This window comes from Schistocerca nitens, chromosome 1, assembly GCF_023898315.1.
Source record: "Schistocerca nitens isolate TAMUIC-IGC-003100 chromosome 1, iqSchNite1.1, whole genome shotgun sequence".
In the NCBI taxonomy this organism is placed as follows: Eukaryota; Metazoa; Arthropoda; class Insecta; order Orthoptera; family Acrididae; genus Schistocerca; species Schistocerca nitens.
The window spans coordinates 396,259,042-396,270,557 of NC_064614.1; the positions used below are offsets into that span (position 1 = coordinate 396,259,042).

Sequence of the window (11,516 nt, forward strand, 5' to 3'; positions counted from 1 at the left end):
TCTTGAAACGAGAATTTAAGATGAACATCAACAAAAGCAAAATGAGGGTAATGGAATGTAGTCGAATTAAATTGGGTGATGCTGAGGGAATTAGATTAAGAAATGAGACAGTTAAGTAGTAGATGAGTTTTCCTATTTGGGGAGCAAAATAACTGATGATGGTCGAGGTAGAGAGGATATAAAATGTAGACTGGCAAAACTTTTGTGAAGAAGAGAAATTTGTTAACCTCGAGTATATATTTAAGTGTCAGGAAGTCGTTTCTGAAAGTATTTGTATAGGTGTAGCCATGTATGGAAGTGAAACATGGACAATAAATAGTTTAGACAAGAAGAGAATAGAAACTTTCGAAATGTGGTGCTACAGAAGAATGCTGAAGATTAGATGGGTAGATCACGTAACTAATAAGGAGATACTGAATAGAATTGGGGAGAAGAGAAATTTGTGGCACAACTTGACAAGAAGAAGGGATCGGTCGGTAGAACATGTTCTGAGGCATCAAGGGAGCACCAATTTATTATTGGAGGGCAGCATGAAGGGTACAAATAGTAAAGGGAGACTAAGAGATGAATACACTAAGCAGATTCAGAAGGATGTAGGTTGCAGTAGATACTGGGAGATGAAGAAGCTTGAACAGGATAGAGTAGCATGGAGAGCTGCATCAGACCAGTCTCTGGACTGAAGATCACAACAACAACAGGTTAGCACACTGGACTCCCATTCGGGAGGACGACGGTTCAAATGCGCGTTCGGCCATCCTGATTTAGGTTTCCAATGATTTCTCTAAATCGCTTACGCCGAATGCCGGGACGATTACTTCTAAAGGGCACGGTCGCTTTCCTACTGCATCCTTCCCTAGTCCGAGCTTGTGTCCCGTCTCGTTGTCGACGGGGCGTTAAATAGAAAAAAACTCTACTTTATCCTGTAGAAGTAATTATGTCATTTTTAATTTTCTAGTTTTTTACGTTTTTAATTGAAACATTTTAATTTCTAAACATTGTTCTATGGTTGTAATTAATGTTTATGCGGTGATACTCGCATATTTTCTCCACTTTCTTCTTTTTGTGGCCCGCATCGCAAGCTATTGCGTGCTGCTATGGAAGCGGGCTATTGTTAATGTTTATCCTGTCGCACTCATTATTTCGTTATTGTTCTTTATCCGCGGTGCTTCAAGATCTTAATTTTGCAATTTTATTATAAATCTTAATTACGACGAGAAAACTGTTTATAAGCGGCATCTGCTTGTATTCCCGCTACTTAACTATACGCGGCGAACAGTCTAAAGCTCCGCTCTATACATGCTCGATGTCTTCTATTGTGACAGCTGGTTTTCATTGCACTGTGTTTACCGAAAAAAGATGTGTGCAATTCTGTAAGTGAGCTCCTATCGCTGCACCACTGCAGCTGCCGTCATGACTGCATCGGAGGTATTGTGTCACGTTTTACCACTTTATTTGCTTACCTCTATGTCATGGATTATTTGTTTCTAAGAGTTGCTTATCATTTCGTGTTCACTGTCTAGGCACATACGTCGCTTGGCTCGAACTGGACGTATGCTTGTTCCACAGCATAATATCTCTACGAATGTTCCTCAATCTATGGTTCGAAAAAAATTTGTCAGATATTTTTTACAGCCGTGCATGCTAGGACCCAAACTTATTGGTTGTTTTTCATTTATTCTTTGTAGATAATCTGGTGATGCCCTACAAAGGCGAAGCACTTAATTGAAACAATATTTTCGCAATCAAGGCTATTTATTCAAGAATAATCGGTTGTTTGGTATTCATATATTGACATTAATTACTCTGGTAAATATGAATACTTCTGTTTTGTTTCCAAGTCGCTAGATTTGAGGTATCTGCGAACTAGTGAGTGATGGTATGAATATTTATCTATGGCCTTTGAGGCAGTCGTCTTCAGAGCTTGTTTTTTGTTCAGTTAGCTTTTGTCACTTGTGGAACTACTCTTCTGATATAAACGACAGGAAGTTCAATTCACAGTAACATTTCCTACTTTGTAAAGTGTTACTGATTATATGCTGTGAAATGCTTGTTATAATGAAGAATGAACATTTCGGATAATATTGTTGCACAGATTATCACGAAAATATTATCCGGTGTGATGACATAAATTATTTCCGTTGACAGTTTACGCTCACTTGACAAATGTCATGGGTATTTCCGTTGACAGTGTACATTGATTTCGCAAATGTCATGGGGTAGGGCACTTAATATTGTGCAGACTGCACTGAGATGCCATGGAAGCGAGTCTAAAAGTCCGTGACAAGTCCCTGTTAATACTCTGGAAGTAGGTGATACCAAATGGTTTGCAGAGCAGCAGCCAATTCTGGTCTGTTCGTGGGTGCAGATTCCATGGCACGGAACCCGCGTTCCATGACATCGCCGATGTGCTCGATGGGCTTCAAATCTGGCCTCGGGGTGGCCATCTCAGTCTTTCGACTCCCCCTGGAACCTTTCCCGGGCGACATGGGAGCGATGTGGCGGCGCGTTGTCTTCAAACACCGCAGAACCGTTAGGGTGTTGGAAGGCCAAAAATGGTTGGAGATGGTACCCGACTAGCTCAGCATACCGCGGACCGTTCAAAGTCCCTTTCAGAACAACTAGGGATCTGATTTCAAACCAAGAAGATGCACCCCAGACCATAACAGAGACACCACCGTCTTGGACAACACCTTCTTGGCAGGGGGGAGTCCATCGATTTATGTGGTCTGCGCCACACACGGTGCCTCCGATCGGCATCGTTTAGTTGAAATCGTGATTCGTCCGACCATATCACGTTACACCTTAGTTCCAGTGTCCACCCTGATGAGTGGCGACACATGCAAGCGATGTGCCCGATGACGTTGGGTTAACAGTGGCACCCTACGGAGTGTCCGCTGGGAGAGGTGTCCAGCTCGTCCGGTGTTGAATTGAGCCGTGATTTGCTGCACTGCCGCCCTTCTGTCACTATTGACGATCCGTCGCAGATGTCGCCTGTCTCGGCCATCAAAGGTGGCTGGAAGGTTGGTAGTTCGTCTGTTGTGGACTGTGACATCCTCATTCAGCCATTCACGATACACCTTGAGCATGGCTGAACGTGTGAATCCGAATTCCTGCACCACTGCCGAAATCGAAATTCCCATCCATCGAGCACCGATGACCATACCCCATTCGAACGGCGTCAACTCACGACGACGCTGCAAATGGTTGAAATGGCTCTGAGCACTATGGGACTTAACATCTGAGGTCATCAGTCCCCTAGCAATTAGAACTAGTTAAACCTAACTAACCTAAGGACATCACACACTCCCATGCCCGAGGCAGGATTCGAACCTGCGACCGTAGCAGCAACGCGGTTCCGAACTGAAGCGCCTAGAACAGCTCGGCCACCGCGGCCGGCTGACGACGTTGCATGCTGCACAGATCACTTGCACAGCCACTTCTCAGAAGTCTCCTATGCAACTGCAGCTTACACAGGGGGCTTGTAGTGCGCATACAACACGCCTGCTCCCTCTGTGCCTCACTATCCCATGACGTTTGCAAAGCCAGTGTACATATAGGATGGTTAGCAAAAATATGTAACATGACGAGAACAGTTTATGCGTGCACTTGACTGTAATAGGCGTGCTAGCTACTCATTTTTGGTTGCTTTTATAGTTAGAGGGACCATACTGACATTAGAGACTACTTCTTTTAGCCCTGTGGAGGTGGCATAGCTTGCTGGTAGATGAGGTTCTGGCTATTCGTGTGATGAACTGCTGGGAAGAAATTGCAGAAGAACACTAAGACGATTCATAATTTGGAAGAGATTCTCATGCAGATGATGTAGCTACTATTTCTACAATTTCAGCCACCACTAAAGTAACTGGGTAACACAGTGTCAAGTAGACCAGTGGGTGAAACGATCAGTACAAACGCAACAGGTGGGGTCTGAAATTACTGCAAATGTGGATTAACATGCACGGTGCAAACCAATCCTTTGCGGAATACATTCCTCCTAAGGGCTAACTTGCTCCAGATTTTTTCAAACAATTTCAGCAGAAATTTTGTGCTCCTGATTCACTGCTACGAATATTTACCACGGACTTAGAAATACAGACAAAAACTGAGGTAGTTTATGGATTACTATTCCCAAAGAGTACAGGGTGACCGGGAAGTCCGTTAACTTTTGAAAACGCACTAATCCACGGAACAATGTTGGTAGGGAGATAAAAATTGACACACATGCCTGAAACGACATGGGATTTTATTGAAATCAAAAGTGAGTGCAAAGACTGGCAAACAGATGGTGCTAGACAGCAACATGTCAGTAGCGCCGCATTGTGTATAAAATGAGGTATAGTGAGAGAGGGAGTCAGATGCGCCAGCAATCGCTGCGTGTTGACATAACCAGAAAACGCGTTGTTAGTGAAACTTTGCTACCGGAATGGCGAATCCGCTACTGCAGCTTTACAATCCTATCGAAGGGTATTCGAACGGGTAAGGGTCCCGTGACAAGTGTCACTGTGTCACTATGAAGAAAATGAAGCCGGCCGCGGTGGTCTCGCGGTTCTAGGCGCGCAGTCCGGAACCGTGCGACTGCTACGGTCGCAGGTTCGAATCCTGCCTCGGGCATGGATGTGTGTGATGTCCTTAGGTTAGTTAGGTTTAAGTAGTTCTAAGTTCTAGGGGACTGATAACCACAGCAGTTGAGTCCCATAGTGCTCAGAGCCATTTGAACCATTTTTCAAGAAAATGATCACGAAGTTCGAAGGCACTGGTTGTTTAGACGATCGGCTTCGTAGTGGGTGACCGGGCACAAGTGCTACTGCTGCACGAACATTTCAGGAAGGGATGGAGACTTCAGCGGGTTCATCTTTGCATTAAGGTGTCAGCGCTAGTGAAGTCGCACGTCGCACCGGCATTCCTCGCTCTACTGTTTGGAGAGCACTAATGCGTACGCTCAAGTGCTATCCGTACGAAATCTCACCTCGTCATGAACCGTTAGCCGCCGATTTTGTGACGTGGAGAGCATCTGCGGTGTGGGCGCTTCGAAAGATGTTGGAAGATGATGATTAGTTGTCTAACGTGTTGTGCACCGAAGAAGCCCATTTCAGATTCCGAGAGTCTGTCAGCACCCATAAATGCAGAATTTCAGAATTCGGACTACCGAAAATACTACAACTGTCGCGGAAACCCCATTGCATGAGAAAGTCACGATGTGGTGTCACTTACACGTCAATCGTGATCGGATGCCTGAGGAAATGCGGAGTACTGCTTTTCAAGCGAGATAAGCCGATATGTTACAGAATCATATCATCCCCAGCCTGGCTGATGCTTGCCGGAAAGTACGACCTTTTAGCAGGGTGACGCTCCACCCCACATTGCTACACCCGTGGAAGATCTCTTGCACACATCGTTTGGTGAAGATCGCGTGCTGAGCCGCTACCTCCGTCATGTCTGGCCTCTCAGGTCCCTAGACCTCAGTCCTTGTGATTACTGATTGTGCCGTTAGCTGAAGTCGCAGGTCTACCGTAATCGTAAGCCTACCGCGATCGTTCGACCTCATTATGGATGTTAACAGAGTTTCTCACCGTACTTACGGATATGCTGTACAGTGCTAGTGACAACATCGTCCCTCGCGTACAGGTATTGTTCATAAATAAAGGGCGACGTGTTGAGCATTTGTTATAAAGAACATCATCTTTGCTGAAAATCAGTTGTTATGCTAATTCTTGGTTTTATATCACATGTTTGTCATTTTATGCACTTTTTTCGGTTTTAATAAAACACCATGTCATTTCAGGCAAATGTGTCAAATCTTACCTCTCTACTTACATTATTGGTTGCCTGAAGTAAGGAATTTTCAAATGTAACTTAAAGGAATTTGTAAATATTAATCAGATATTTATTTACAACAAAAAGCGTTTCCCAATGAGACCCTACAGTGTTCCTTTCATGGGCATAACTCGAGAATATGGCCATATGCGGTATGAAACGAAAGTTGTGACTAGATTGAGGATATCTCGATAGGAAGGATGGAGAATGTTATCTTAGATGGAGAGTCATCGATAGAAGTGGATGTCAGCAGTGCTATAGCGAAGCGTTTTAGGATCCTTGTTGTTCAGTGACCTCACTGATCATTTTAACAGAAACTCAGACTTTTGCAGAAGATACTGATATCAATAATGGCGCTGACAAAAGCTGCACAAATATTCAGGGAGAACTTGATAACATTTCAGAGTGGTGATAAGGTCGAGAACCTACTTTAAACGTTCAGAAGTATAGAATATTTCACTTTAAAAACCTCAGAAACACAGTAACATGTGAACACAATATCAGTGAGTCACAGTTGAATTCAGCCAACTTACACAGGGTGTTCGGAAATTCCTGTTACAAACTTCTAGGACTTGTAGAGGGGAATGAGTACTTTATATTTTGAACAGGAACCCTTGTCCGGAAACTTACTGTTTCCGTTGTACCACAGTTGCAGTTCAGATGTGTAACGCGTCCTCGTCTGCTGAAGGAAAGAGAAAAATCTAGAGGTGCTTGTCCTGGCATACAGTTGTGTAGACAAGATGACGGTCCCCTGATGTCACTTAACGACTGCCTTGCTGCGACACCTGTTCAATGCCTGTGCGTCTCCAATAAGGTAAACATGGTTCGGTGCGCGTTTTCGGAATGTACATACTCCTTATATATGGTGAAACTCGAGGTAGCGGAAGAGCTGCTAGTCGGCTGTAACGCGAACGTTTTCCGCAACGTGGCACGCCATCGCACAAGGATTTTGGCCAAGTTATGTAGCAGCTTCGAGAAACAGGTACCTTCAACGTGAGGAGCCAGTACTGTGGTGCTCCACGGCGACGTCGCACACCCAAATTAGAAGAAGACGTACTGCGTCGTGTTGGAGAGAACCCGTCAACGAGTTCTCGAACAACTGCGCGTGCAATGTGTGTTAGTCACAGTAACGCCTGGAACGTTCTGCGTGAGCAACAACTACATACGTACCACTTACAAAATGTACACGCTATGGGTTCAAAATGGTTCAAATGGCTCTGAGCACTATGGGACTTATCATCTGAGGTCATCAGTCCCCTAGACTTAGAGCTACTTAAACCTAACTAACCTAAGGACATCACACACATCCATACCCGAGGCAGGATTCGAACGTGCGACCGTAGCAGCAGCGCGGTTCCAGACTGAAGCGCCTAGAACGGCTCGGCCACAGCACGCTATGGGTCACGCTGATTATCCGCAACGCGTTGTCTAAGGCACGTGGTTTCTACACCGCAGCACCGACACACCGCTGTTCCCACGTAAAGTTCTGTTCACATATGAATAAGTTCGCTCGGGACTGTGTTTTGAATTCGCGGAATAGTCGTGTCTGGACAAACGAAAGCTCTCGTGGAACGCATGTTCAGGGATGTCAGCTCCGGTTTGGTATCAGCGTGTGGGCAGGTATTCCGTACGGTCATGTAATTGGGCCATACTTCCTTCCACTCAGTCTAACTGGTACTGCGTTCTTGATCTTCCTACAAAACGTATTGGTCTCGTTCTTGGAAGGAAGCTGTGCCACTGGATGTCTGTCATGAAATATGGTTGTAGCATGATGGTGCAGCACCTCACTTCTCACGTGCGGCTCGCAGACGTCTCAACAATCGATGAAGGATGAATAGGCCGAGGTGCTCCAACCGCATGCCCGCCGCGATCGTCGGATTTAACTCCTATGGACTACTTCTCGTGGGGTCGTAAGCAAAGTTTAATTTACCAGACTGCTATGGTGACAGAGGAAGACCAGCTGGTACGAGGAGTGTGTGTACCAGAACAACCTTCGTAGGTACAATGTCTGTAACGACGTTGGTGGTAGCCACACCGAGCCGCCGCTGTAATGCAGCAGTACTGCTCAGTACGCACAGTAAGCTGGCGTCTTTTTTGTTTTGGAATGATGTAAACACGTAATGTTTGAGTGTTAATACAAAGAAATGTTCTAAGTGATAAATGGATGTTTCGTTGTGTTTCCTTTCGACTTGTTACCAAATAATTATAGTGTGTCACGCCTAATGCAATTGCAAATTGGAAATTTGTGATAAGGTCTTATTGGACCAAACTGCTGAGGTCATCGATCCCTAAGCTTACACACTATTTAATCTAACTTAAGCTAACTTACGCTAAGGACGACACACACATCCATGCCCGAGGGAGAACTCGAACCTCTGACGGGGGGAGCCGAGCGGACCTTGACAAGACGCCCTAGACCGCGCGGCCCTAATGCAGTTCCTCAAACAGAAGTGGCCGAGTTAAACATTTGAATTGAAATCATGGTAGAACGGAAGCGATACGTTTCTGGACATGGGTTCCTATTCAAAATATTATGTACTCATTCCCCTATATGTCCTAGAAGTCTGTAATGGGAATCACCGAACATCCTGTGTAAATAGCTGAGTGTAACACCTTCTGGGGGCATGAAATGGAATGATCACGAAGGCTCAGTCGTAAGTAAAGCAAGTGGAAAATTTCGATTAATTGGTGGAACAGTGTGAAATTGCAGTCAGTACAGAAAGGAGTCTGCTAACAAAGCACTTGTGGGACCCATCCTTGAAAATTGGCCATTTGTGTCGAATTGATACCAGCTGGACTAACAGGGGATACAAAACATATACAAAGAACGGCAGCACAAACTGTCACAGGTTTGTTTGAACCGCGGGAGAATGCCACTGAAACACTGAAAAATCAGAAGTGGCTGACGCTTGAGGATAGACAACAACTGCCCCCGCGAAATCCAACTTACAGACATGCAAGGGACAGTTCTGAGTCAGGAATCTAGGAATATACTATAGCCCCCTATGTTTCGCTACCGCAGGGACTGAGAATACTTAAGGTTTGACCTTTTATTAGAAACAATATAATGGCAACACGATCAAATTATTCAGATGATTCGCCACATTATATGGAACTAAATTCAAGATTACCCCATGCACAAAGGCACCTACGCACTCATTCTTGCCTCGTTCCGCAGGGGAATAGTCGGCGTGACAACATATACGCGGTCCAGCGGCAATTGCACTTCACAGTTGTTTGTAGAGTATGGTTGAAGATGTAGATGGCTCCACCCACTAGAATCCTGTATCATTTTTAGGGGTTCTTCTATTCTCTTGAAGTAACGTGCGAGGACAGCTCCTACGTTCTGGGCAGAACGTAGCACTGCTCAGACGATAAGACTGTTGTAATGAGTGTCGCACAGCATCCGTTGTGAGCTAGGGACGAACACAGTGTGGTGAGGAGAGCAGCTGGTGTACTTACGGCACTGAGGCGACGCCACGCCCCGCCACTCGGCGCGTTTCCTGTGCAGCTGGGCCGGCTCCCCGTCGCTGGCAGACTGCTGTACGCTGGGCCAGAGCTCGCACCGCTGCGACTGATCTGGCAAGTCGCCGTACACACGCCGCGTTTGGCGCTCCGTGACGTCACGCCAAGGCGGCGGCGGCGGCCACCGGATGCGTGCGCAGCGCTGGTTCGTCTCATCTGCTGTGCGTCTGCTTGCGGCTCCGCGTGCGACTGCTGTTGGACACTTGCGAAACCGCAGCTGCGCAGGGAGCATAAAGCCTGGTTTACACGACGACACTGGGTTGCAAGCAACTGCGCTACCGGCCACTGCGCATGCACAACTCATCGGTGAAACTAAACACTTACGGCGTGTTCCAACTTGGTCGACACTAGTTGCATGAGTTTTTAGGTTATGTGTGTTCGCAGGGTGTAAACAAACTGAAATACGAAGCGGGGTACGGAGAATAATGTTGGAGGTCTATGCTTTCCATAGGTGTTTGTGGGATTTCAGTGATGCTGATTGCAAAAATAAGCAACATATTGCTGCTCCTGAGACCATCACGTGCGATCATAACACAGATAGTTTGACAATATCTGAGCTGCAGGGCAAAATTAAGAAAAATACAAGCAAATGTAATTCTAGATGTGCAAATGCTCTCGTCTACAAGACTAAAATCCCATCGTTCGAGTTGGCCGACTTTTATTTTTTTTAAGGGATACTGTTGACAGGAGGGAAGGCTACAGAAATCAAGCAGCTGCATTCTTTATTCAATATTTATCAATTTAAAACGTCGCAGCAGTGCTCCCAATTGACATATGTTTAGATTTTAAAATATTGCCACTGAACAGATCGAGCTTCAAGAGAGTAGTTTGCAAACGATTCTCTTCTCATTGCGGCTTGCTTCGAATGATTACTGCAGTCAGTGTTAATAACTGTTACTGTTAATGTTAATAATTATTGGTGTTAATGAAAAATCGTCATCAGCAACTGAAACCGCAACTTATAGCATGTGGAGTGTTCTTGATTGTAATGCACGCAATGTGATATATAATTTCAGTTCTGGCGGTAGTGGTTCATGCATTACAGCATCTTTATTCCTTATCGCAGCCGGCCGCGGTGGTCTAGCGTTTCTAGGCGCTCAGTCCGGAACCGCGCGACTGCTACGGTCGCAGGTTCGAATCCTGCCTCGGGCATGGATGTGTGTGATGTCCTTAGGTTAGTTAGGTTTAAGTAGTTCTAAGTTCTAGGGGATTGATGACCACAGATGTTAAGTCCCATAGTGCTCAGAGCCATTTGAACCATTTGAACCTTATCGCATAATTAACTCTATTTAGAAGAAACGTGAACAGTTCTGGTGACATTCTAAGATAATTAAAAGGACTTCTTGGGTCTTGCATTATAAATTATTTCAGCAAGGATGCTGAGCAACCGAGCTGACGTCTTTTCTTCATCCAGTCACAAATCGAAACACGTTTCTTATTTTTTTCTTATGCAGTGATTCCACGCAACACTCATGCGACGTGCGGCTGCCAAAACTTGCATTTCAGACACTATTCAGGAACCCACAAAACAACGAAACTGAGATGTATACTGGTTTCGCCGAGTCTACAGTCATATATGAAACCATTTGCCTGTAACTCATTCCACGCAACGAGTGGCGCAACCCAATGTCGTCGTGTAAACTAGGCTTAAGGCCGTCCTACGCGGGACGAGAAAGTGTTTGTGGACGAGCAGCTGGTTGAGTTTTGTGAAGCTACAGTCAACGGCAAAGAACGTGCAAAGCTGTGGCCAGACAGGACGAGGCCTGGTGATAAGCTCTGCGGCCTTGAGCCGCTGCCGCCGGGCCGCATCGTTGAAACGCTTGTTACCGCATCGTGCCGGCCACACGGAGTGCGGCCTTCACGCAGAGGCAACCACCCTGCTGCATCATTCGGCGCCGAGTTGTCAAAAGGCGTGAACATAATAGGCTAAAAACGCCAACGAACGACAGACACTGGATTCGGTCGAACGTTGGTCGCCAATGCATTAGTGTTCAGTCGGTCTGAGATTCCAAGGCCGTCTGCTTCACCATACAGCAAATTAGTGATGCTTCGGCTAGTCTGTTTCTTGAATACTTAGTGCTTCCGTGAATTGTCTTACGCAATTAAGTACTTATGCACTGCTTGCTTTGGTTGCGGTTACGTAAGAAAGGCGGAGTAGTGGTTTCAATAATTTTCAC

At 45.7% G+C, this 11,516-nt stretch overlaps 1 protein-coding gene across 1 annotated transcript in view; it reads right to left on the reverse strand.

The window, feature by feature from the left end:
- Positions 1 to 9,358, reverse strand: part of LOC126249489 (uncharacterized) — a 131,176-nt gene extending 121,818 nt beyond the window's left edge. The window contains exon 1 of the mRNA XM_049951177.1: positions 9,277 to 9,358. The gene's annotated coding sequence lies outside the window, so the exon portion shown is untranslated. The remainder of the gene's footprint in view (positions 1 to 9,276) is intronic.
- Positions 9,359 to 11,516: the final 2,158 nt, after the last annotated feature.